The 27,167-nt window shown below is 37.2% G+C and overlaps 1 protein-coding gene across 4 annotated transcripts in view; it reads left to right on the plus strand.

Annotated features, from left to right (window-relative positions):
* Positions 1–1,302: 1,302 nt before the first annotated feature.
* Positions 1,303–27,167, plus strand: part of csde1 (cold shock domain containing E1, RNA-binding) — an 83,496-nt gene continuing 57,631 nt past the window's right edge. For all 4 annotated transcript variants that reach the window (XM_051924411.1, XM_028796434.2, XM_028796436.2 and 1 more), the window contains exons 1-2: positions 1,303–1,409; positions 23,401–23,827. The gene's annotated coding sequence lies outside the window, so the exon portion shown is untranslated. The remainder of the gene's footprint in view (positions 1,410–23,400; positions 23,828–27,167) is intronic.

The following is a 27,167-nucleotide window of genomic DNA, read 5'->3' on the forward strand; positions in this document are numbered from 1 at the left end:
TAATCAAAGCTAAAGGTGGTCTAATGAAACATTAAAGTGTGCGACTATTTTTTTGCCAGTCAGGTTAGGTCAGGTTAGGTTGGGGAGCATACACTGGTAGAGAATGCTGCTGCACCCACCACATGATGAAACAGCTCAGGATCCTTGTTGGCAAACCCCCATACAGACACGCGGTCTAGTCCCACCCTCCGGAAGTGACCATCTATCTGGCGCAGCCAGGTGTTACGTGGGCATCCCCTTGGCCTGGTCCAGCCACTCGGGTCCTCAACAATGAGAATCCTATGAGCCGGATCACCCTCAGGGAATTGTGCTACAGTACATGGTCATAGTGCCGTAACTGGTGCTCCCTCACAATGCAGGTAATGTGCTTCATTCAGGGCTCTGAGAGCAACCGCTCATTCAACACAAAGACAAATCAGCGATACTCAAGGATTCTCCAAAGAGACACAGTACAGAAGGAATCCAGTCTTCATCTCAGGTCACTGGATAGCATCCATGTCTTACAACCGTATAGCAAAACAGGAAGCACCAGGACTCTAAAGACTTGGACCTTCATAGTTTTGCATAGATATCGGGAGCAACACACACCCCTTTCCAGCGACCTCATGACCCCCATGCTCTTCCAATCTGTCTACTGACTTCATAGGAAGAGTCACCAGAGACATGAATGTCACTGCTGAGCCAAGTAAACCACTCGACGCGATCATATCTCTCTCCACGGACAGACAAACTGCTGATGGATGCGCTTAAGACGTCATTGACAGTTTGGCCTTTTTTGGCCAGGCAGTTTAATACTCCATAGCATCACTATATTGCTCCTGATGTTCACTGCCTTAGTTTACTCTCTGGAACTCACTCCCCACATAGTTTAAATGTGGAAATGGAAGCTTCAGACCCACCTGTCCTCTTTTGCTTTCAAGGAATGTCCACCTAAACGTCCATCTGGCATTAACTCTCTGAATGGAGACTCCATGGTGACATAAGTTTCAATCGATTATATTCATTATCCATTCTTCTTGAGGCAGTCTTTCCCAAGCCCCAATTCATGTCTATCGGTTACTGCATTCGAGTGTTTTTTTTTATGTTTTACATTTTAATTTTATGCTCCTTATGGTTTTATGGCCATGCCCGCTGTGTAATTTTGTTTGCATTAACTTCCACTCATACATATATTAAGTAATTATTTCTCTGCAGTTTAACAAGACGTCATCATATTACTTCGCTCATGTAAATAAACCTTTCGAGTCCCGCTTTTTAACAAAGATCGTGTCCCTTTAAGAAAATGACACTCGTTGGCCGTGCTGTCGCGGGAGCTGCTGGGAGATCTCGCGAGAGCGAACAGTATTCTCCCTACGTAATGTGCCGTGCTGCTCATGGCGGCGCTGGAGACAGTGCTGAAAGCTGTTGGGGTGAGTTTGACGCCCTTTATGGTTTTTATTTTAATACGCGCTCTGTGTTTTTTCCGTTAGGATATGTTGGCAATTAAAGGTTCGTGCGAGACTGTGTCCGAGTTGTTTACTAAGGCAATACGTTTAATCTCTCACCCCTCCTTTTAGGGCGGGGAGGAGGTGAAGTCGTTGTGTCATGAGCCAGATTTGTTCGCAGTTAATCACGGCCTCTACTTGGCTTTCGTCTGGCAGTGAGTTGTTTTATGGGAGGCCTGCGTTGCTGCAGGGAAAGCTACGAAGTAATATTTAATATGTGACAAGGGGGAATCTTTGTTGTGAACGGCGCGGTATTCATCGTGCTTCTGGATTATTGTCGATATTGATTAGAGCTACGGCATGAGCGCATTTCTTCCTTGTTTCTGTCCTTTCCAATTTGAGTTTGTATTTATGTTTCTGTTGTCTGCGTCTAACTTTAAAGGGGAATTAAATTGGCGTGCTGACAGTCCAGTATTTTGCTTAGATTCAATCAAAGGAAATGTCGTGTTGGCCAATGAACTTTTCTTACAGGCGGGATTCCATAGCGGATGTGAGCCCGTTCTCCGCGAAGCATGCGCTATTGTTTGGTACGTCGGGTGGAGCACGCCGGGAATTGGAGTTCCGTTTCTTTCCGCAGTTCGTTTCTGTGCCAATCAGCCGCTCAAATTAGGACTTCAAATCCCAGCCGAGGCCAGGCGGTCGCACGAAGTCCTTTCTTCTTGGGTTGCAGGTTTTCCTTAACGCGTATATAAATAGACACGGGCGGTCCGACAAAATAGAAAACAAGTCCTTCGACAGCGAAAACGTCTGTGTAAACACCGTGCTTGCTTCATTTTGTATTGACACGAAGGGAAAGGAGGCTATCCCTTTCCACTGCAGATACGGTTGTAGTAACGCCTAGTCTTCGTGTTGTAACACGAATAAGTTGTTTTCTAACTATAGTTACCTCCGTCTAAACCTACACAGATTTCATTATTTTTATTAGAATATAAATAAGTACGAACACAGAAAATTAGCAAAAGGCACAACGACTTTCTAAATCCTATTACCAGAAGTATTTCTTCCCAGAACTGTCATACTGTTAGGTTCAGTGATGTGTGCAGAGCTACACATGATTGAAGTCGCAATAGTTTAATCTGCGACGTTGTCTTTTGCAGTTTAAGTAATGCTGGTCTGCACCAAATTCCTTCCTCGCAAAAAAAGACTTGGGTGTGCTGAGTCCATTTCTCAAATTGGAATTTCTACACCACAAACCGTTTCCACTAGATAACGAATTTATTGAACGCCGTTTTCAGCTGAGAAATGGGAAGCCTTCCTCGTTCTTTAACGTTAGTTGAGGTGGAAACAACCCCAGCATTTGTGCAGTTTATATATTTAAGTGAGAAGAATTCATCTCAGAAATCGAAATTTCTCCACCACAATTCGCCGTTTTTAATGTTTTTTTTCTAATACGTTACCATTGTGTAATGCCGTAAGCATTACTCAGAATATTATTCAAAGTATATTTTGAGCTGACGACGAAATCTATTCGTTCTTAACGTTAGTTCAGTTGGAAACGACCCAGAAATCAAGAGCACACAGTTACACATGCTACACATTTTTTTTTTTTTTGTTCTCAGTATTTTTTTTTTTTCCTGATTCCTTCAAAATAGCCAGGGGTTTATATGTTGAAGGTTATAAAGATGCCTTTTTATTACTCAGAAGAAAGTGTATGTTTAAATGGTTTGCAGGTAGTGTGGCTGCTGCCACCGTGTGACCATGAGCAAGATGCAGTACTATTGGTAAAACAAATGTAATCAATGGCGGCTCAGATTTTGTAATCTGCATTTAATAAAGACGTCAGCCAAATATATGTAAATAGCTTTTACAGAAATACGCAGTGTTTGGTTGGTCAAACCATTGTCTTAACCAGATAAGCCAATGGTAAAAGAATACAGCTTCTTCCATTATTGAAATAACGCAAGTTACCGGTTTTACTTATTTTTGAGGCAAGTAAGTAGAAAATAAAAGGAGACAGAGGGGAATCATATTAACGAGCTAAACCCAACATTTCACTCCCAAGTTTCAGTAGCATCTCAGCTGTCTGACATTGAAGGCCTTTTTATTTTTAAAGTTGTGCTTTTGTCAATGTGAAACGTATGCTTGTACAAACAAACCAGACACATTTGTGGGGAATTCAGCTTGGTGACACAGCGAAAGTTGCTTACACAACTAATTTCAAAAGCCTGCCATCTTTATTTCGGTTGCAGAATTGGCGATTAGTTTAGGCTCCTAAAAATTGCTGCAATAGCTGTTTGAGAACTGTAACAAACTGGCTACAGGCAACTCAATAATCAATGTGATTTTCAATTCCCGTGAGTCAACGTGAGCCCCAATATCATTTTCATGACTGCTACTTTAGCATAACTATGTTAAGTCAAAACATAGAGAAAAGCCAAGCAAAATGACACCTTTTATTGGCTAACTAGAAAGATTACAATATGCAAGCTTTCGAGGCAACTCAGGCCCCTTCTTCAGGCAAGATGTAATGATTACATCTTGCCTGAAGAAGGGGCCTGAGTTGCCTCGAAAGCTTGCATATTGTAATCTTTCTAGTTAGCCAATAAAAGATGTCATTTTGCTTGGCTTTTCTCTACATTCATAATGGCTAACACGGTACAACACCCTAGTACTTAAGTCAAAACATAAAATTTAGTACCTGGACATTCAGCGATGAGGCCAGTTCTTAATGATGATTCCATGCCAGTACTGAAGCCACCAAAGGAAATGTATTGTGGAGTCAGAATCCAGGGTGATGATGGTGCAAGCAAGGAGGACTTGGATCCCTTGAAATTGAATGAGTTGTTGGATATGTCACATTTGGTGACTGGCTTCACAGGAGTGCACCATCAACTGTGTTTAACTTGCTAAGATTATGTGAATAAAGGCTGTGACTGAAGCTCGCTTGAAAAGTTGCAGTTTGTGACAGCCTTAACACTGTAACTGCTGAGCCCTGCAGGGACACCATATCTGACTTCATAATCTAATGATACAGTACTATAATGACATTTGTGCATATTCTCAAATTGGTTTGATAAACCTGAAGTAAACTATGCATGGAGGGTATCTGATATGCCAAAGTAATTCTCAAGTCTGTTTAACAAAATAGTCTTCATCGGCACCAGGCTGCATTTCAATTTCAAAATGAAAAAATTACAAAATTTCAAAAATCTGTGGCTTTTACTTCATCAAGAGATTTGGAAATATAATTTACAATGATGCTTTTTGGGCTGTAACCAATGCAAAAACCTGTCAAGTAAATTGTAAATACGTAGCATATGTAGCTTTTTTCACGGGACACCTGTCAAAACTGATAGTCACTGGCACTTTTAGTGCATTAAAAACTGTATGAGTCAACAATAATTTAAGAATGGGTGCTAGCAGAGTTGTTGTGGATCCTTTTAATACTTTGGTTAGGATTGTTTCGATGGGTCAGGTAGTACGTTTCATTTTAGAATTAAAATTTTGTTACTAATTGAAAATTGCTGAAGTTGTGTGCAACTTGGGACATGGGATTTGACAGTAGAAATTCATTTGCAGGATGACCTTGTTGTCTTATACATTAGCTTCTTTAATGATAAAATAGTTAATATACAGTACTAGTTTTCCCCCAGCGCCAAGTGGAAGGTAGGTATGCTCCAACATCAAACGTTGGCACTGTATCTGATCGTGTTCAGCCCTGACGGGAGCATGTCCCCCGTGTAGGAAGAAAAGCACATGGCCGTGATACCTTCGCCAATCAGCAGCTACCCTCTAAAAAACAAGTAGCTCTGATCTATCTCTCTCGCTCTCGCTGAAAAACGTCAAATGTTAACTCTTTAATAATCTGTAGATGATAATGTCTGCTGAACAAACAGGTATCTCTAACTAAATGGAAGCAAGGTATGCTCCAACACCTGGCGAGAAGTGGAGTGACTCGAGCGGAGGCTGGCACATAAGTGAGTAGGGCCCCGCTCCCTTCCCGTCGGCCCACGGTGTCTCTCTGATTTGTGCAAAAAAAAAACTGAGTAAACTATGATACTTAGTGCGATGAGAGAAGTTGCAGAATCAACTAGAATGAATAAATCCTGATCTAAATCCGTTATGTAGTTCTCTCCTGAAAGTTGGACAGACATACAGATAGACAGACGTTGGATTTTATATATAGAGACAGCTATAATATATAATATACAGTATCTATCTAATCCCTCGCTATATCGCGCTTCGCCTTTCGCGGCTTCACTCCATCGCGGATTTTATATGTAAGCATATTTAAATATATATCGCGGATTTTTCGCTGCTTCGCGGGTTTCTGCGGACAATGGGTCTTTTAATTTCTGGTACATGCTTCCTCAGTTGGTTTGCCCAGTTGATTTCATACAAGGGACGCTATTGGCAGATGGCTGAGAAGCTACCCAGCTTACTTTTCTCTTTCTCTTGCGCTGACTTTCTGTGATCCTGACGTAGGGGGATTGAGAGGGGGGCTGTTCGCACACCTAGACGATACGGACGCTCGTCTAAAAATGCTGAAAGATTATCTTCACGTTGCTATCTTTTGTGCAGCTGCACGGTGCTTCGCATACTTAAAAGCTCGAAGGGCACGTATTGATTATTGCTTGAAAAACAAACTGTCTCTCTCTATCTCTCTCTCTCTCTCTCTCTCTCTCTCTCTCTCTCTCTCTCTCTCTCTCTCTCTCTCTCTCTCTCTCTCTGTCTGCTCCTGACGGAGGGGGTGTGAGCTGCCGCCTTCAACAGCTTTGTGCCGCAGTGCTTCGCATACTTAAGCCAAACAGCCCTATTGATTTGTTTGCTAGAGATTGTTTTCTCTATTTATGTGACATCCTGTGCTCCTGACAGCACTCCTTTGAAAAGGAAGATATGTTTGCATTCTTTTAATTGTGAGACAGAACTGTCATCTCTGTCTTGTCATGGAGCACAGTTTAAACTTTTGAAAAAGAGACAAATGTTTGTTTGCAGTGTTTGAATAACGTTCCTGTCTCTCTACAACCTCCTGTGTTTCTGCGCAAATCTGTGACCCAAGCATGACAATATAAAAACCATATAAACATATGGTTTCTACTTCGCGGATTTTCTTATTTCGCGGGTGGCTCTGGAACGCAACCCCCGCGATGGAGGAGGGATTACTGTATATAATATATAGAGAGAGATACAGGTAAAATTCTGTTACAGTGATCTCCCAGGGACCTAAAAAATATTTCATTGTAATGAGATTCTGTATTTGTTACTATAGTGCTTTGTTTAACTTGCGTCCAGGCGTTTGCAATCATTTCAATAGCTTCTTTCGCGTTAATTTTAATCTTCTCCTGTCTACAAGTTATGCTGACAAGAATTTTTCTCAGCATTTCCTTGTGATAATACACTTTCACGGTGTGAATGATGTCCAAACCCAATGGCTGAAGTGCTGACATGCAATTGGGTGGGAGGAATTCAATGCGAACATTATCTAAATGTGAAAGCACGTTTTGGGCAGCACAGTTATCAATCAGAAGCCGAATCATCCTTTTTTTTTTCTTCATATTGAGTGGTTTCTGAGTTCTTTTGAGACCACCCACTCCCCACCCAACGGGAATGACACGCTGAAGTTCGTCCTGAAGCGTGATTGCAGCAAATCATAAAAGATCGGGGTCGTGCTATAAGTCCCTGTGTTGCACTCCAAAGCACAAGACTTAGTCTCTACTTTAGCAAAACCAGCTTTATTCAGCTTGAAACAGGAATGGCACAGTTATTTATTGTAGCGTGATCTGCCAGTCTGTTATACACAGCAGTCAGGCAGGGTCACGCAGGTCAGTGATCAAGTAATCCTGTTACCTGCATTTACAATTTCCGTGCTCCTAACCTTGCATCACCCATCGAGATCTTTTCTGTTTACTTTGGTGGAGAGACTCAGCATATCCGTGAGCCTGCTATTTCCCCGTACAGACGCAGAGATCGCACTTCAGGATGCTGTTCGGCTTACTGTGTAGTTGTGGAAGGTCCCAATAGAGTTTACAAACCTCACATTTTCTTGATTAAGTGCCACATTAATAGGAATGTTTCTTGAACGAGTATCACTGAACCACATAGAAACTGCTTTTTCAACATCTTCAAATGCAGCTGTACACATACATTTGCAGCCCAAGATGTCTTTCAAGAAAGTAGGCAGTGTCGATGGCGAAATTCCGAATTCACTGGCAACGTCTTTTTTCTTTTTGCCACAATCGAGAGCTGCAAAAAGTTGTTTTTTTCTAATATGAGCTGTTATCATTTTTTCGTGTCTGCCATTTCTATAGGAGGGTGACAATGAGTTAAATCCCAATGGATGTTTTTCAAATGTTGACGAGCAATAAGTTAAAGGTATCCTTGAAAACCGCAGGAAACAAAAAGGCAGGAAAAAAAACAGTACGTGGAAAGTTCGAAGAAAGAAATAAAAATTACAGTGTTTCTGTTTGGGGATCATTGTGCACAACTGAGCTGCGGCCACAGAACTAACTGCTCTGTGGATGACTCATTCAGGCATTTCAAGGTCTTTTGTACACTTCGTTGTAATGAAAGTATCTGCTGAATGTACTTCGTAGCAACGAGATTTCTATAGACTCGTGTCATATAGGGAAGCTGTTGGGACCATAAATATACTTCGTTGTAATGAAAATTTCGTTGTAAAGATATTCGTTGTAATGGAATTTTACCTGTAGATAGATAGATACATAGATATATAGATGGCTTGTTTTATACATTTTAACACTGTCCAAGGAGTTCTCAAGGCCTGGAACACTGTTGCTCCCCATCTGTTCTCTAGTTTGCATCTTTCTAATTGAAAACGTGCAGTTCTTTGTTCTTTAATCATGCTTGTTTTAAAGGGGGCTACTTTATTTAAGGCCTCTTTCAAAGGTCAATGAATATTGTTCATATTGTTTTTCAAGGACCAAGTTTGGGTTTCTTGCAATATCTAAAAATTTTAATGTACACTCACAATCTGTTTGTAGCACTTTTTGTTTTAATCTGTGACTGCATTGGTAAAAGGACAAGAATGGGTCAAATGTAGTAATCAGAGAATTTCATCAAGTAGAGTAATGCTTTGAATCTTTGTTCTGTGTTTAATAATTAGACCCAGCAAAACCCAGCAATAACCTGGCAAAACTTTACCAAGTTTAGCAGGCGAGTAAAACATTTGCTAAAGGCAGCTGTTTTCATATCTTTGTGACGATGTGTTAAATTTATAAACCAGTCAGATAAAAAAAGCTGCCAATTCCAGTCACAAAAAGAGAACATATTTAAATTGGTATGAATGTACTGGATTCTGTTTTAATGTCTAATATTAGCATCTGAAAGGATGTAAAGTCACCTAGATCTTAGGAAGTGCTATCTAGTTTATCACACCTTCGATCAATATTTTTTTTTTTTTTGTTTATGAAGTGCGTAAAAATATTTGCTTCTGCATCAACTAAACAAATAGTTTCAGGTTTACTAGGCCAGGTTGCAGTAAGCAAGCAGAAATCAGATTCTGACTCTGTATTAATGCTGTTAACCAAAGCAGTTTTATTTCCAAGTGAGTCAGTGTTCATAAATAAATAAGCTTCTAACGTGGGAACCCCAGCAGAGGAGCTGATTGTAATTCTAGGATCTTAATTATGGGCTTTTTTTTTTTCTTTTGTAGTCAGTTGATATTTTTTGTTGCATTCATTTTGAGGGATCCAGAGCCAGAATATTGGTCGCTGCTACTGGAGAGTAGAAGGTGAGATAGAAAATAGCCTTTGATGTAAGATCAAATACAAGTACCTTAAGGCCTAATCTACAAATCAGGGAAGAGGTGAGCATGAGATTGATCAACAAATCTGAGCATTGGTGGCAGTTTTGTGAATCCACTGGACTATGGTGTTGAAGTGACGTGTGAAGTCCATAGACAAAGCCTTTGATTTACATTCCCACACTTTGGGTCAAGAGCTCTGGTTATTGATGAATATAAGTACTGTCAGCTGATTTGAGGCATCAGCACATAATTGCTGGACAGTCTCTACATTTCAGGGTCAGCAGCTCAACAATAGTGGAATTCTGGAACAGAATTTGTTGTTCTCTGTATTTAAAGGCACCAGTTGACTTGGGTTATTCATTTACTTAGGATGTTACCTAGACACCTAGCTTCACATGTGTATGAAGCACACAGTTTACTAGGATAAGATTCAGGAGCAGACCCAGTAGAATGGAAAATTATAACTCTTCATGTGACTAAGGTCATCTAGCAATTTACCTGGCAAACTTATTTGTCTCTCGTTTGTTGTTTAAGGATTGAAGCAAGTTGCTGAGGGTAGGATAGCTTAGTTTACCCAGCTTTGCTTGTTGACACTATGATCCTGATCACAGGAGAGTGAACAAGAGGAAGTCTATTCATTTCACATTTTTGACATTCTCAGATGCAGTGAGATTCATCAGTTTAGCATTATCTGTACATGAAAGCCTAATGTAGGGTATAGGTAACTAAGGATTACAATGCAACTGCATATTATTGGTTTATTGTCCATGTTATATAACTGTCCAGTCTAAATATTAGATATTACTATCCATTAACGAGTTTAGCTTTTACAGAAGATCAAAAATATTCTAACCTATAACAGCAAGAATCCTTCTCAAACATTAAAGAATTACAGAAAAAAAAACTTTCAACATATATAAATGAGTTATTCATTATAAAGGCACAAGGCCAAAATATGAAGGAACCCCAGTAGAATTTTTTGACTCGCCTCAGCTGAATAGTTTATTCTTTGAAATATATGAATCATTTTGCACGGTTTTTTGAATATTGTTTTGTGGACAGTGGTGATTAACACTTCACTTTTTTTTGTCTGTTAGTGATACGTGACAGTCTAGGTCTGATGTTTTGGTGTGGGATTGTCTGACTTCCATCACCAAGTTGATTCCCATAAATTCAAATGTTTAATGTGCAAATTTCCCACATTTGCGAAGCACTCTTACTTGTTTCAAAAAGTCAATTTCATTTTCTAAATCACTATTTTATAATTATGCCTCATTTGTAGTTTAATAATGTTTTTCATTGTTTTGTTAAGGTCATATGCATAGGACCTTATGCTTATGCATAAGGTCACCTTCCTGTTGCCATTGCTCTGGACTGGAACACACAGCTGTGGAAAATATAGCAGTCTGCTATTCACCAGAGTTGCACAAGTGTGCAGCATGAGTTGCGCATACAACGCCTGTACAGTGCCCTTTTTTTTAAAGCTGCCCTTTATTAGAAACTCTGACTTTGTTAAATTGAAGGCTGAAAACATGCTGAAGTGTATTTTTACGCACCAGTAAAGTGAAAATTCAGAAATCTGACTTGGAATGTTTAATGAATTTGTATCCAAGTTCATTCTTTTTTTATTTGACAAACTGACAGCTGACAGTGTCTCTGAGAAATTTAAAGAAGCCATCAATTCTTTAATTTGTTTATAGAAGGCTGATTGCCTTTAAACCAGATTTTGAAAATTTAAAATGAATGACACATACAGATGGATCAAAAACAATGTTCAAGAATCATTGAGACTTGTGAAAATTTGCTGTTGAAGGCTTCAACTTCTCTTAAACTGACAAGGACAGTCCAGTATAAAAATGAGGACACTGATGGATGCCTTTCTTTATGATTGCCACTATTATGTATTACATTCTCTTATGGTCTTCCAGAAATGTCGTTTGGCTTTGGTAATCTCAAAGCAAACGTTCATTGGCAAACTAATAATTGTCACTGCCATTCTCAAACTTGCTTACACCAATTAAGAAAAAAGCAGAGAGGCACAAGAACATTCAAACTCCACATAGTCAGGTCCAGGGTTTGAACCTTGCATGCTAGAGTTGTAAATGGCAGTGCTAATCTTTATGCACTACTCTGTTACCTAGGCTAAAATGTGTTCAATTACATTTTAACAAAAAATTAAAATTTTTAAAATTATGGTTGTGTTGAAGCAGTTTTTTGTTTTTAAATCCCTTCATCATTGTCACATATTGTTGCATTGCCACATCAATGCAAATCATGGGCATTTTTTTGGTGTTCTTCACAACATTGAAAATGCGATGAGTTGGCAGAGCGATTATAAAAGGGTGCCTAATCTTCTTAACTTTCAAGCAACATCTGCACTTGTGCACACTTACATGCACATTTAGGCCGTCTTAAGACAGAAGTAAATAAATTGCCATCAAAGAGGAGTTCCATAGATTCACATTTAGGATAAAATTCAAACTACTGTGGGAATTCTGAGCAGTAAGAAGTTATAATAGACTTGCTAGTGGAACAAGCTGCCCACCTTCATCCCTTCTGCAGTGTGTCTTGCCCTTTAATGAAGTGCCTATAAGACTTGCCTCTATCAGATGCCTATACTGAATATGCTTATTAATGCACTTTTGATTCTGGTGTTTTGTAATGGAATAAGGCAATAATATCACTTTGGAATTATATTCTAGTTCATTTGGCTAATGGCTTCTACAAAATGAAGATCAAGTATGTTTTTTTATATGTATAGATGTGTGTGTGTATATATATATAGAGAAAAATAGAAATATACATAGATGTATATAGATGTGTGTGTGTGTGTGTGTGTGTGTATAAGAGATGGATAGATATATACTGTATATAGATCAAAATGTCATGTTGCTCATTCTTAAATTAAGATGTCACGCACATAACTGTAACAAATGTTGGGGTCTCACGTTTGAATAGGGTAACCATTAAAAAGTGGGCACTGAATTTTCTATTGCAGATTTGCATATGAAAGTAATTAACCTTTGCCGCCTTTTTGGCATGTATAATTACCAGACATTTCAGGATTTTTAGTGCAGGCAGGATAGACGTCTTTCATAGTAACTACAAAAACATGAACATTTAATGTCATGGATCTTGGACATTTAAAAAAAAAAAAAAATAACATTGCAAAAATGAATACAGTGTTTACTTAATGGCATATAACATTAAGTAGTGTAATTTTGCCAGAGGTTCATTTTGCACAATACAATAATTTACCACAGAGTTTACACGGATTCCACTGATCAATTGTTTTTTGCATTGGCTTTTCATGATAATCCTCTTGTTCCCTTCATTCCTCAGACTTGTAGTCTGTGGTTGATTGTCAGTTTCTCTTTCTGGAACAGACCCCAGATAATGTTTTTGAGCAAAATTATGAACTTTTTGCAAGCTAACATTCTGTAAGTGCCTTAAACTGTTTTGTCTTAACTGTCTGTTCTTAAGCATTTGTAAAAGAGTACAAAAATGATTTTTTGAAAGTAAAGCTTCTCACCAATAATCTTTCATTACTGTAGCCTTAGCTAAATTTTTAAATACTGTAATATACTCCCAATTTCAAACTCAGATGGTCACATTCTGGTATATTTACAAAAAAAGTAAACTTAAAACACTTGTAAAAAAAAATGTACGCATACAAAGTGGCCTTGTGTGGATATGGATTCTCTGCAGTGTTTATCAAAACCCACATCACCAAATAAACCTCCAATGGGGGTGGGGGGATCTTCTAAATTGTTGCTTCTGAATTGGCATAAACGTGTATAGCATGTTCTTGTTTGCATGGCATGTGTTGTTAAAGTGTATTAAACTGCTATTTAAAGCAGGGCGCGCAATGCCACTAATGAACCATTATTCTGATACTTGCCAATATTTGACGTTTTGTGGGCTAAGGCAAGAACATTGCTGTGATGGAGGGTAGAACTCTTGCTTTGGTAACTGTGTTTGCTTATTCTATCTCTGATATGCTCTTACTTTATGCACATAGCATAGCATTTTGGGATATGCCTGTGATAAGTTATGCAAATACTATAGTTGGAATTATGGGTAATTTTTAATTTGGGAGAATTTTTTAGCAAAATACCTCAGCATGTGGGTGTCTGGGGTGCATCATAAGATGCATTATTGCTGTCTCTGAGCAAGACAATGTTAGATTTTAATCATGAGGCTTTGGACAGGAGTGCAGTGTTTGACACCACTGCTGAAGAAACAGTGTTGTTTTGGTCAGTATCCAGTTCAGGGCTTGAGTAAATGTGTAAATACTTTGCTGCAAGAGTCTGTAAAAACTGAAAAGCACACCCAGCCTTTGTTTACCGTGTAAACGTTTTTGGTTAGAATGAAATTAACATTCAAGTATGAATATTACATGTTTTTATGCTGTTACAGCATATGGAGTAAATGCTAATGAAATTTCATACCTGGTGTGCATTGGCTCTAGCTTTGAAATTACCATACTTGAAGCTCTTATGTTTTAGCACATGTAAGTATTTTATTATATATACCGGTAGCTAATAGTCATTTACCCTACCATTGCATAAAATGTTGTTAAAATTAGATTGGCTAGTTTAAGAATTTGTTTGTGTTTTTCTTTTTTTCAAAACTTTGTAATGAAATTAGAGACGATTTTACATTAGTGTACATAATATGGGCTTTGCATAAAAGATAATGTGAATGGTTGTGAATTATTTGATAGTTTTGACAGTTGCATCTTTGATTAATCCTGTTTGGGGTTTTTCTTACCCCATTCCTCCTTTTCAGGTTTTGGCTGAAGGGCAAAGCTGACAGTCTACTTGAAGACATAGTTTTCAAGAGTTTTTAAATCACAGTTTACTTTTAAGTTCAAATTTGTTGTCACGTATACAGTGTAAAGTGAATCAAATTGAATCCAGAACATCGAGTGATTAAGGTTTAAACTGATACAAAGCCAAATTAACAGAAGGTAGGTAGTTTGTTTAGGAACATGAATAAATTTAACAGATCATAGATAATTAGATAAAATGTCAAACTCATTTCACATGGTCTCCATTTTTCCTTTGAGTGTGTGCCTCATAGGATGCAGTATTGAAAGTATGCTTTAAGGTTAAATGGCTATATCTCTTTATAGTTTGTCTGCAGGTTACGTAGATAACTAAGCAACGACCATACATATTAAGAAAATAAGAATTCTGTTAATAAGGCAAATGTATGATCTGTTAACAGCTGGAATGTGTTATTAATTAAGTAGTTGACTGAAATGAAAACCTACATTTCGATATCCCTGCTGTAGTAAATGGTTTACTTTATGCATATACTTCCAGTACCATAGTAGTGTTCAGCTTACTAAAAGAATTTTTCGCCAAAACAGAATGGTCCAAGTGGTGAGCTCCAGTACCTGGGCCTAAAGTGCTGTTGGAGCTGTTTTATACTATTTTATAGTTGTTCATTACCAGAGTTCTTGTTGGCTCACTGTGAATCTTCATCTGCCCACACAAAGTTGGATAGTGTGCTTCATGGTGTTAGAATCCTAGGTGTTACCACTTAATAACATTGAGAACTTATGACTCAACTTTCCAATTTGCCTTGGTAAGGTATTGTTTCCTGTAATATCAACCAGACTTTTAGATCCCTTAATTAAGCCATTCTTAAACCATCATTCTCTGTGTGCAGACTTGTATTGCTTGGTCAATGATTTTTATTGCCATTCTTTTCATATTTGTATCATGCAACAGTTGTTGAGCAGTAGATTTAATAGCCTTTGTTCCCATTATTGTTTTCAAGTGCTGAATAAAAGAATGAAATTGGTTGGATGGCTGTAGTATTTTTTCTTCTCTGTCGTGGAATACACTTTCCATTAACAGTTGAGCAATTTGGCAATCCATGAGTTAATAGGTTTTGAATTTTATAGAGGTGGTTATTTGTGTGTCATGTACTGGGCAGTGGGCACAATTTGCTGACAGGCAACACAAATGGTTATCGTGTTGGTGTGGATTATATTTTCAGCTGGCTTGGGAATTCTCAAGGAAGAGTTTAAGACTTGGCTATGGTTGGAAAAGTCAGTTCTGCCTTGATAATGAGGGGATAAATTCTTAGGAGTACCACTTCAGTTATTTAGTGTGTATTAATTAAGGTGTAGTATAATTCATAGTTTGAGGTCATGTTTTTATTGAATTTTTTTTTTGCTGAAACAAATACTGTTTCCCTTCAACAAGACAAAACACAGTTTTTTTTCAGAACAATACTGAAACATTGAGCATGGATGCCTTTTACCATAAATACAGACATGGTGTATCCAAGCTTTACCTCTTAAATTCTACTTTGAAATTGATATTTGCTATTACTTTGTTTAATTATCTTGGACCAAACATTACATTGGTCATTCTGGAGTATGCTACAGAGATGCACATACAGTCAGATTGTAGTTGGGCTGATGAGCCATTCTGCTGGAAGAAGAAAACAAATACAGGCTTCTGTTCTTAATGTCAAGTCAGACCTTTCCAACACACCCAGGACCACAATTATCAAATTTAATTGTTCATTAATGGGTGGATACAATGCATTGAAATGCCAGAAATGCTGCAGTATATTGAACATTGAAGAATTTTTAAATGCTTAGGTGGAACAGTTTGTCTGTTGTGAAGTTTTCATTCAGTGACCGTTAAAAATGTGTATATTCCTAGTTTAAAATGATGCAATCAGTATCTGGTGGCACCAGAGGTGCTATACAAATACTTTCTTATACACTTTATCCTGTTGACATTCGTAGGATTTTAGGGTCTTTAGAATTACAGAATCACTAGCAGCAAAAATAAAGTGTCACATATTATAATCCTGAGCCAATTGTATTATTACAAGACATTTGAATATTTCAGTACCAACAAAGATTAAATTGATTTCAACATTTTTAGATCTGAAAAGGGGAAGTACCTAAATCGAGCACAACCTTCTTACTTGGTACTCTGTTGTGACCTCTTTATGAGTACACATTTTCATAATTGATAATCAACCCTGTATAATAGCCTTTGAACCAGAAATGGGGCACCCTTCTTAACAACAGAGAAAGTAATGAAAAACTAATTTTCTCAGAAAATGTTTTAATTTTAAATGTAAACATTGTTTTCAAGTGTCAAGTGTAAATGCATCACAAATTGTTTCTTTTAAAGTGCTGAAAAGCAATTGATAAAGGTTTGCTTTGGACAAGGTGAATATTGCTGTGATAAGCATTAAAACTATGTGCTGACCCACCAGGATAGCAATTAGGGTAGAGTTTTTTCTTGGTTTTACTGGCAAAAATTGGCAACTTGAACTTATATATTAACTTGAACAATATATTAGCATATACAGGCTTGTAATTTAATAATTGACACTAACGCATTGAGACTGGAAAATAACAGCTTCAAATAAAAACAGTTTGTTGGACCAAAAACCTGCGGGTGCAGAGGGCCTTATAACTGAACATGAAGTACCAAGTCTGTCGTTGAACTGCTGGTGCCTCTGTTGTTGGAACTCCATTGTAAATTGAAAGAATGGAACAGTTAAAAACAGTGATTGTAACAATTTAAAATAAAAGAATCCATTAAGAATTGTGAATCTCATTTGCAATGGTGGTTGCTTAATCAACATTTGATGAGCCTTGTGAGCTATCAGTGACCCTTTATATACAAGAGAGATTTGTGACGTGATAACATCAGCCCATGATGCATAGTTTAAGAAAATCTTTGGGGCATGAGAGGTTAAAAAAATGATACTAAGGTGGAATGGTGTTGGAGTGAGCACAGGCACCAGTTGTAAAATTCTGTAAATTAATAAAAGTTCTCATCTGTTCTAGTTCATTAATCATGTTTTTTTTTTTTTGTGCGAATGAATGACTAGGTTAAATAAACAGTATAGTTACACCATAAAGTACACCATCTGAATTTGTTATTTTTAAGCCAGTTCAGTTCATAGTGCTGATTTAAGGCAGGGGCCTAGCTGCTATAAATATCTAAATAATAGATTGACATATCTAAGCGATTTAAATGTCACTTTACTGTGATACAGTGACTGTCACCTTGCAGACCACTTGACTCATTCTTGTTGATCACAGGTGGTCCATTGACCAAAGTAATTAGTTGGGGTTGTTAGCCAGCTAAATTAACCCACTCATATACCAGGAGAGAAATATGCCATCACATTCTGTACGTAGGTAAGTGATGCTTTGTGCTGGAAAGCCGCCACTTAGTTTTTTACTGCCACTCACACAATCAAAAGCAGGACTTGCACTACTGTGAAAAGCTTGTTAAGCCTTCCTATATACACTGGACATATTTTATCATGCATTTCGGTCTCCAGTCAGCACTTGGCAGATGGGCCTGTTTAATAGGTTTAGGAATTATGCTATTGGTGTTTCGTGTCTGCAGCAGGTTTTTCAGTAGCCAGTTGCACACCAAAAGCAGTTCAGATTAGCTTATTGTGTGTATGGTACAATTTAATTATTTGCATGTCTTCTCAGAACAGTTGACAGTAATACAATACTGTTTGTTGTATGTAATGTGGAAGTGGGAGAGGGAGAAGTACTTAAAGTACAGCATTAAATGGAATTGGATTTGCAAAATCTAATTTTACTATTATAGTAATTGTAGTACATGTTAAATTAGTAATAATATTGTAGTTTTGGAGGCTATTTTTTCCTTTTGCCTTTATTTCAATTGTTGGATAGTACTGATGATCCAAGTGTGCCTAAGTAGACTCTTGCTACATTGTAATGTATACATTGACTGTGTTTTGTAGTATTCAGGTAAAACATGCTATTGTTGACAAATTATTCGACATAATTTTTGTATGTTGCTAATACCTGCATCAGTTTTTCTGCGAATCCGCATGTCTTCACAGCATGTCTAACTGGATAATTTGACTATAGTGCTGACAACTTCATCTGTCAATCTTAGTCTGTGTAGTGGCATGTTATTGTGATACAGCTCTCAGCTCTTCATGCTGCCAAAAAGCTAGGCGTGAGTTTGAGTGTATTTGCTGTGGCTAGCTAAGTCTTTCTTGGTGAAAAAAGAACGTTGGCAAATGTTTATTTTTTATTCATTTTAATCTCATACTGTACAAATTCTGCTGCTGTCTATACAGTATAAACTCCAGTGGTGAATTAATGTAAAAGGCAAAGAATGCTAAAGTTTGGCTTAGTGTAGAGTGGTAATTTTTTTCCTCCTCCAAACCTTAAACCCCAACCTTCCCACCTAACATGTCACAAGAATGGCCTATCATACTCTTGCAATGCCCCACTTAAAACATAGCATTATGCGACACAAAAAAGGGATAAATATGCACCTCATGTACTCTTGCTGACATCCCTTGTACCTCTGACTTTCTCTTGCTGTGGTGTGTGAAATGTTGGGGGTATGGGTATTGTACTATTGCTCTCTACATCATTGCATCACTTCATGTATAAATCTTGCCCAGGTAACTAAAATTTGCATTAAAAATGAACCGTTTTAACTGATTGTACTGGACACAAGCAAGTTATGTCTACTCTTGTAACTGCCCATAGAGCCTAAGCAGGAAAAATAATACAGCTATGCACAGGTACATTGTGTCTAGAGCTGTTTTATATTAGTAAATGCTGAACATATTAAAATGGGTATAGGCAAAACCATGTTTGCTGTAGTTTGGGGACAATGTAAACTGTAACAATTCAACTATAACATTAGGTTAGGTACCTATCTAAAATAAATGGCAACTTTTTAATCATACATTGTACCATTTTGTTACACAACTTCAGCTTCATAAATAAGTTGTGGCATACTTTTTGTCAGTGGTGCTTTAGTATAAGGACTGCTTAACATTTGAACAAGTCATAACATATTGGACAAGAAGTGTGCTTCATTGAGCAGCACTATAAGTTTGAATGGAAAATGTGCATGGCAGCTTTTTTACTCCTAAAAATGTACTTGGGGGAATTTTGTTTCTAAATATAATTTGACTAATTCATGGTAGAACCGAAGCAGACAATTGCAGGTTTAGTTAGCAAGCTGCGAATGACAAAAACCTCTCAAAATTGAGCTTGGCTTTGTTATGACTATGAGTGATCCGATTATTGATTTGCTTTGAGTTCTAGTTATAAAATATCAGTAGAGGTGTTAATATGTTAGTAACTAGGTATTTTACTATTTCCATAGCAAAATGCATTTCTTTTCTGAAAATACTGATAATTAATGGATCCTACTAATTTTTAATTAAAGAATAATATTGTTACAAAGTAATAAGCCGTTAGTTGGAGTAAAAGTGCCCACAGGGGTTGAAGCAGAGCAAACTTAAATCTATTTGAATTGTAGTTACAAATCTGAAATAAGGCACTAATACATAGAGTCCTTTTTGTTAAATGAATTTTGGAATAAATAAATTGATGAATGAAAAGTCACTAATAGTCATGGTGCCGTTTGCACATTTTTGAAAGAATTCACTACCTGGGTGTGTGTGTGCGCCCATCAATAAATATTTTATTCAGACTTTGCTTTTAAGATCTTAAAGCACATCTAACCAAGATAGATTGAACTTATCTGGGGTCTTTATAAGGCCATCCATCATATGGAAGTGATATGTGCATAACAGGGGTCTTATCGGTTCTTTGATATAGCAAAATAATTGCATTGCTGAGGTCTTATCCATGAAATGGCAGGAATGGTTTATTCATGTCAGTGTTGGGAGAGACATACAGACATTCTGGTCTGCTGATTTTGAAGGTAAATGGCTCTTTGCTGCAGAATATTAATTTGAATGTGACATTCCAGTTACTCCTAGCATGGAGTTTGCATGTTTTCTCCATGTCCGCATGGGATTCTCCAGGTTTTGTGGTTTCCTCCCCTAGTCCAAAGACGTGCAGGTTAGATGGATTGGTGATGGTAAATTGCCCGTGTGTGTGTTTTCATGTGTCGTGTTCATTAATGGACTAATGCCCCATCCAGAGCTGCTTGTTGCCTTGCATCCTATGATTGCTGGGATGGGCTGCAGCTTCCCCAAGACCCTTCTCTGGAAAATTTGGTTTGCAAGATAAAATTGATTATCTGTGGACTGCATATTTAATTATCTTTCTTATATCTCAAAGGGCACTAAAATTAAGTAGTTTACCGATATTTGATTAGCTGCTTATTTAAATCAAGGCTCTTATCCATTTCCCTTTATTGAGTTAACATAGTCATAATATTCACTTGGAAATATAGTAGAAATTATTGCCTGAAATTCTTGAAAAACGTTTGTTCAAATCACCCTTCCAAAGAATCCTGTTCATCATTTTTCCTTTGTAGTTTATAAATTGATCACTCTGTTTATTTAATTTCCCATCGGGATTAATAAAGTATCTATCTATCTATCTATCTATCTATCTATCTATCTATCTATCTATCTAATATACATTTTACCATTTATAACTGTCAAAATTCCTTAGTTATGGTCATTGCTATTTCGACTATGTGTCTTTCCAGACCATATGCAAGTGTAACCTCTTGCCTGGGTGGGCAGTGTAACTGGCTATACCCAAACAGATTTCACAATGCTGCAGCTGCTGTGGAGTAGGTATTTATAGAGGAAGAGCTTTTTAGCCAAGAATCTGGGACATGAAGCAAGGGAGTTGTTTGTTCCAAGACGTGCTTCTGGAGGCATTAACACTTGACTCAGTTTTATTTCAGATGGCCAGGCTTTGAAAGAATGATGAGAATGCCAAGCAGACACATTGTAATAAGACCAAACATTTCCAAGTATCTTTCCTAAGAAAGGAGACCCCCTTTTTGAATTGGGATATTTGCTTTGTTGTTGTTTGTATAAGTAGGAAGGTTATCAACAGTACTTCAGGACTCTTTAGATCACAGATGAACCATGGATGATTCAAAATTTGAAAAATTATTTTTTGAATGGGCTTTGGGGTCTGCTCACTGTCATGTGAACCTTCAGGGAAAGCTGTCTATAATTGTTTCCTTTCAACTGTCAGTTTAATTTAACACTTAATTTTAACTTTGGATCTTGTTCAAATGACAGATTTGACATGTTGACTCACACAGGACTAGTTTAACCTGGGGTTGTTTTATATGAAGTTTTTGTACCAGGTAAAAGTTTTTGTAATTTTTACTGATACATGAACATGTACTCCATGAAAAGCTACTGACATATGGGCAATTTTTCTGGTTCTTAAAGTATACTGAGGTCTTCTGGTAATAGTTACTTAACCCCATCTGGTGTAAAACCAATCCCTTCCAAACACAACTAAGTTTGAAGGCTAAAAACATGCTGAGGTATATGTTTGCACTCCAGAAATTCAAGAAACTGACATGGGTTGTTTAGTGAATTCATATTTAGGTTTGTTCCTTTTTTATTTGACAAACCAAAGACTGCCAATTTGTGGCTGTGTTGAGAATTTTAGAAAAACACACACACATAATCAGTTCTTTAAAATGTTTATAGTGGGCTGACTAACTTTAAATCTGAGTCAGAAAAGTAAAAATCAGTTATACACAAAGAGATTTTAAACCCTAGTTCAGAATAACTTCAGCATTACAAAAATCTGCTGTAGAAGGATGCCATCTCTGTAAATCAGACAAGGAGAGTCCAGCAAAAAAAAATTGGCATCATAGAGAAAGGTGTTCTACAAAGTCCTAAATTCTGTTTTACATTTTCTTTATGGTCTTCCAGGAATGTTGTTTGGTTTTGACAACAGTTCATGACAATCTCAAAGCAGAATGTGTTCACTGAAAAACTAATAGTTATTGTTTTTTTTCTCAAATTCTCTTACACAAATTCAGAAAAGCAGAGGGGCACAAGGAGAATATGGAAAGTCCACACAGACGATCAGATGCTGGATTTGAACCCAGTATACTACCGCAGTAAAGAGGCAGTACTAATCAGTTTAAACTGTGTCTCAAGATAAAAATGTGTTAACATTTTAACTAAATATCTCCAATGTCTTCAATTAACATTCACATTTACAGCCTTGTGTTGACTGCTCAACTCCCTTTAAAGCAGTAAAAAAATTATAATCCTAGCAGGAAAAAAACAGTAGGGTATGGTTAATTTACTTGTCCTATTTTCCATTCTCTCTTTTTTTTTTTTTTATTACTCAAAAGATGCAATATTTCTTTGTAACGTGTTTTTGGCCAAAACATGATTGGAAAATCTCTACATGCAAAAGCAAAGAATTATTTAGTTAATGTTTCAGAAATAAGTTATTTAAATACTGAATGATAACTTTATCTACTCAAACATCATATACCATTTTATAAACCTCTTTAAAAATGCCTGAAATATAAAAATGAAAGCTTTTTAAACTGGGATTTTGAATCCTTCACCCAACACCCTTTCTCTTCCCTGGAGTTTGATATCCACCTTTGTTTTAAATTTAAGATACCATACCTCAGTTTCAAAAATCAAGGGGCCTGAGTTGCTTCGAAACCTTGCATATTGTAATCTTTTTAATTAGCCAATAAAAGGTGTCATTTTACTTGACTAAGCCCTACAGTGTACACTTTCTCTTTATGTATACATAGAGGGGGGAAATCTATATGGGATGAAGTACCAGCAACAGCTTGCCCAGTTTACTTTACCTAGAAAGACTCGTACTCCTGTGATGTGCTGGTGTATAAAAAAAATCTTGCACCCAGCCGTTGTTAAATTGTTTGGCTCCAATAATGTATAACTTTTAAATTTACGTGTTATATATGTACAGAGTGCAGTGGACCCCTGTTGTTTATTAAAGTCGATTTCTTTAAATAGTTTTGCTTTGCATCCCACTGTTCCATTTTTCTCAGTATGCACTATTGTTCAATAGTTTGTATACCCCTGGTGCTTCTTGTTGACTTTACAAATGAAAACATATTACTATACCCTCTGCTGGAAACCTACTTAAACAATTTGTTTTAATGTAATGTTTAATTGCTGAATTTAACATATTTGGAAAAAGAAATTAAAAAATAGTATGTGCAAAAGTTTTGGCACCTAACCCATTAATCCACAAGTGTGTTTTATTGTGTTTAGTTATTTTACTTGTTAGGCCATAATCTTAATCCAAAGACAGTTTCACAGCTTAACGTTTTCTCCCATCAAAACAAAGTGAGTGCTCCAAGTCCAACTTGATACAGGACATTCTTGGTTTTGTTTGAGCTAGATGCATTATGTATTGTTTACACATTTTATATTAACCAAATATTTTGTTTTTCTCTTCTTTCTCCTCAGTATGAAGTGAAACAGAATTGATACTTTTTTACCAGCTGAAACTGCTGCTTCAAGTTCAGATCACGTAGAGAACCTAAAAAGAAAACAATCAAGTTGCAACAACTCCCTAAAAGCAAGTAAAGAAAACCCGCAACCAAAGAATCAAGACAGCCAAGACAAGCTGAAGACACAACGCTTGATCTGAAACAAGAAGTTTGTGCCTACTCAACAGCTTCTCAAGAGCACTTCCCAACGCTGCTTCTAGTCCCTACTTCATTCTCAGTGCAGCAGGATATTAACCTTTGCTAGCTAAAATAGAAATCCTTTGTCTGTCTTTCTCTGTCAATCTTTTTGCCTTGCTATTCTTTTGTTTTCTTTTGAACAGTGTTACCTCTGTACAGAAATCCCTGCATAATAAAGACAGGACACACGCCAGTTTTGGAACAAGGTGGGTAGATTATTTTTTTTATCACAGGTAATCTAAAGATATTTTAGCAAGAAAATAAAATGTATGGTAGTATATTGTGGCTAAGTTAATTTAAGTGTAGGTCTTTAATTTGTGAAAAACATGGGGATTTCCAAAGTGTAAAAACTGGGGGGGGGGGGGGGGATTATAATCTTGAGGGGATTTCAGCATAGGGGTAATGGAGAATATCATGTACTACTTGATTTATTTTGATATGTGCACCAGCTATTAAAAATTCAAACCTATCAGTACGGTTAAATTTATGAATACCAAGAAAATTCAGGATATTTATATTTAAATTTTTTAACACTGTTTTTGTAACAACATACATTTAAAACATTTTGGCAGAGTCACTTTATTAAGTTAAAATGCAAGATGTGTTTTTGTATCCGTAGCTGGTTTAAAAAAAAAAAAAAAAAAACTAAAAAAATATGTAACAGATAAGTCAAATGAACTCCAATTTCAAATGTCAAACTCCTGGTGCTTTATTTTTCCAAGTCACTCACATTTTTAACATTTGTCCCAATTTTGTGTTTTCCTATGTGACATCTTTGCATTAATCCATTATTTCAGAACTCCAGTAAAACAGCCTTTGTTGTGCTGTTTTAAAGGTGTTTTACCTGAGAGATCAGCAATTTGCTATTGCTTACACTTGGGTTCTAATCCAGAATTTCAAAACTGGACTGATGTTACCTGTAGTCAATTACTGGTAGCAGAGAGATTACAACTCATTCAGATGTGACATATGTGATTTCACTAGGTTCTTCACATTTTAGCTGTTACACTAGTGAACATTACTTTGTCTTTAAAAAAAAAAAAAAAAAAAAAAACCTAATGAAATCTGTCAAATTTAGTGTGCAGACTTATTCATCAATGACAATTATGCGTTTCTGTTAATGCAGCACAGGTCATAATAGGGAGATCTGCATAGTGCTTTGAAGCATTGAAACCGTAAATATATTTATCTTGGTATTAAGAAATGGAGCAGCTTATTTCATCAGTGTATAGCAAGCCAAAGTTAAGGAGATAGCAGCTACTTATGAAACTTGCCTTAATTTTTTACTTGCCAAAACTGTTGTTGACCCTCATAGTGTAGTTTTTCTCCCACATCCTAAAGACACGATGACGCTGCATGTCATGTGTGTGTGACTGTGGATGCAGGCGACCTGTGACCCTGAACTGTATGAAAAGCCTCAGTTCCTTTAATGGGACTGTGTATGCACCATATTAAATATAGATTAATCTCATCATTTCATCTCCCTCATTCAAATGTGTGACACTACAGTTCTCATTTGATTGGTCACATCATTCATCTCTCAAAGTACACACTCACCAATTTGTTTTTATGCTTACTGCATGAAGGGGTAAAAGTGGCAGGAATTAAAGCCTTGTTTTGGCTTTTTTTTTTCCCTTCATTTTAAGCATGCTTTCCACACTTATGCATTGAAATTTCTCTTCCTCATATTTTAGGCATTTCTAGGCATGACTTCTGCTTGCAGACATCAGTGTGGTACAGACTTTCATTTTGTACTGCCGATATTGTAAAAATTACAGTGGTGTGAAAAACTATTTGCCCCCTTCCTGATTTATTATTCTTTTGCATGTTTGTCACACAAAATGTTTCTGATTATCAAACACATTTAACCATTAGTCAAATATAACACAAGTAAACACAAAATGCAGTTTTTAAATGATGGTTTTTATTATTTAGGGAGAAAAAAAATCCAAACCTACATGGCCCTGTGTGAAAAAGTAATTGCCCCCTTGTTAAAAAATAACCTAACTGTGGTGTATCACACCTGAGTTCAATTTCCGTAGCCACCCCCAGGCCTGATTACTGCCACACCTGTTTCAATCAAGAAATCACTTAAATAGGAGCTGCCTGACACAGAGAAGTAGACCAAAAGCACCTCAAAAGCTAGACATCATGCCAAGATCCAAAGAAATTCAGGAACAAATGAGAACAGAAGTAATTGAGATCTATCAGTCTGGTAAAGGTTATAAAGCCATTTCTAAAGCTTTGGGACTCCAGCGAACCACAGTGAGAGCCATTATCCACAAATGGCAAAAACATGGAACAGTGGTGAACCTTCCCAGGAGTGGCCGGCCGACCAAAATTACCCCAAGAGCGCAGAGACGACTCATCCGAGAGGTCACAAAAGACCCTAGGACAATGTCTAAAGAACTGCAGGCCTCACTTGCCTCAATTAAGGTCAGTGTTCACGACTCCACCATAAGAAAGAGACTGGGCAAAAAACGGCCTGCATGGCAGATGTCCAAGACGCAAACCACTGTTAAGCAAAAAGAACATTAGGGCTCGTCTCAATTTTGCTAAGAAACATCTCAATGATTGCCAAGACTTTTGGGAAAATACCTTGTGGACTGATGAGACAAAAGTTGAACTTTTTGGAAGGCAAATGTCCCGTTACATCTGGCGTAAAAGGAACACAGCATTTCAGAAAAAGAACATCATACCAACAGTAAAATATGGTGGTGGTAGTGTGATGGTCTGGGGTGTTTTTGCTGCTTCAGGACCTGGAAGGCTTGCTGTGATAGATGGAACCATGAATTCTACTGTCTACCAAAAAATCCTGAAGGAGAATGTCTGGCCATCTGTTCGTCAACTCAAGCTGAAGCGATCTTGGGTGCTGCAACAGGACAATGACCCAAAACACACCAGCAAATCCACCTCTGAATGGCTGAAGAAAAACAAAATGAAGACTTTGGAGTGGCCTAGTCAAAGTCCTGACCTGAATCCAATTGAGATGCTATGGCATGACCTTAAAAAGGCGGTTCATGCTAGAAAACCCTCAAATAAAGCTGAATTACAACAATTTTGCAAAGATGAGTGGGCCAAAATTCCTCCAGAGCGCTGTATCAGACTCATTGCAAGTTATCGCAAACGCTTGATTGCAGTTATTGCTGCTAAGGGTGGCCCAACCAGTTATTAGGTTCAGGGGGCAATTACTTTTTCACACAGGGCCATGTAGGTTTGGATTTTTTTTTCTCCCTAAATAATAAAAACCATCCTTTACAAACTGCATTTTGTGTTTACTTGTGTTATATTTGACTAATGGTTAAATGTGTTTGATGATCAGAAACATTTTGTGTGACAAACATGCAAAAGAATAAGAAATCAGGAAGGGGGCAAATAGTTTTTCTCACCACTGTACGTAGTGCACCATTAATATTTTGGCATCAGATTAGTTTTGAAATATCAGTTCTTGTAAAATCTCTAATAAGCACCTTCTGCAGAGCAGAGGGAGCAAAATACTGATATAACTAGACAGTTTCAAGTACTTCTGAGTCAAAATGGTTCCAC

Source organism: Erpetoichthys calabaricus, chromosome 3, assembly GCF_900747795.2.
Source record: "Erpetoichthys calabaricus chromosome 3, fErpCal1.3, whole genome shotgun sequence".
NCBI lineage: Eukaryota > Metazoa > Chordata > Cladistia > Polypteriformes > Polypteridae > Erpetoichthys > Erpetoichthys calabaricus.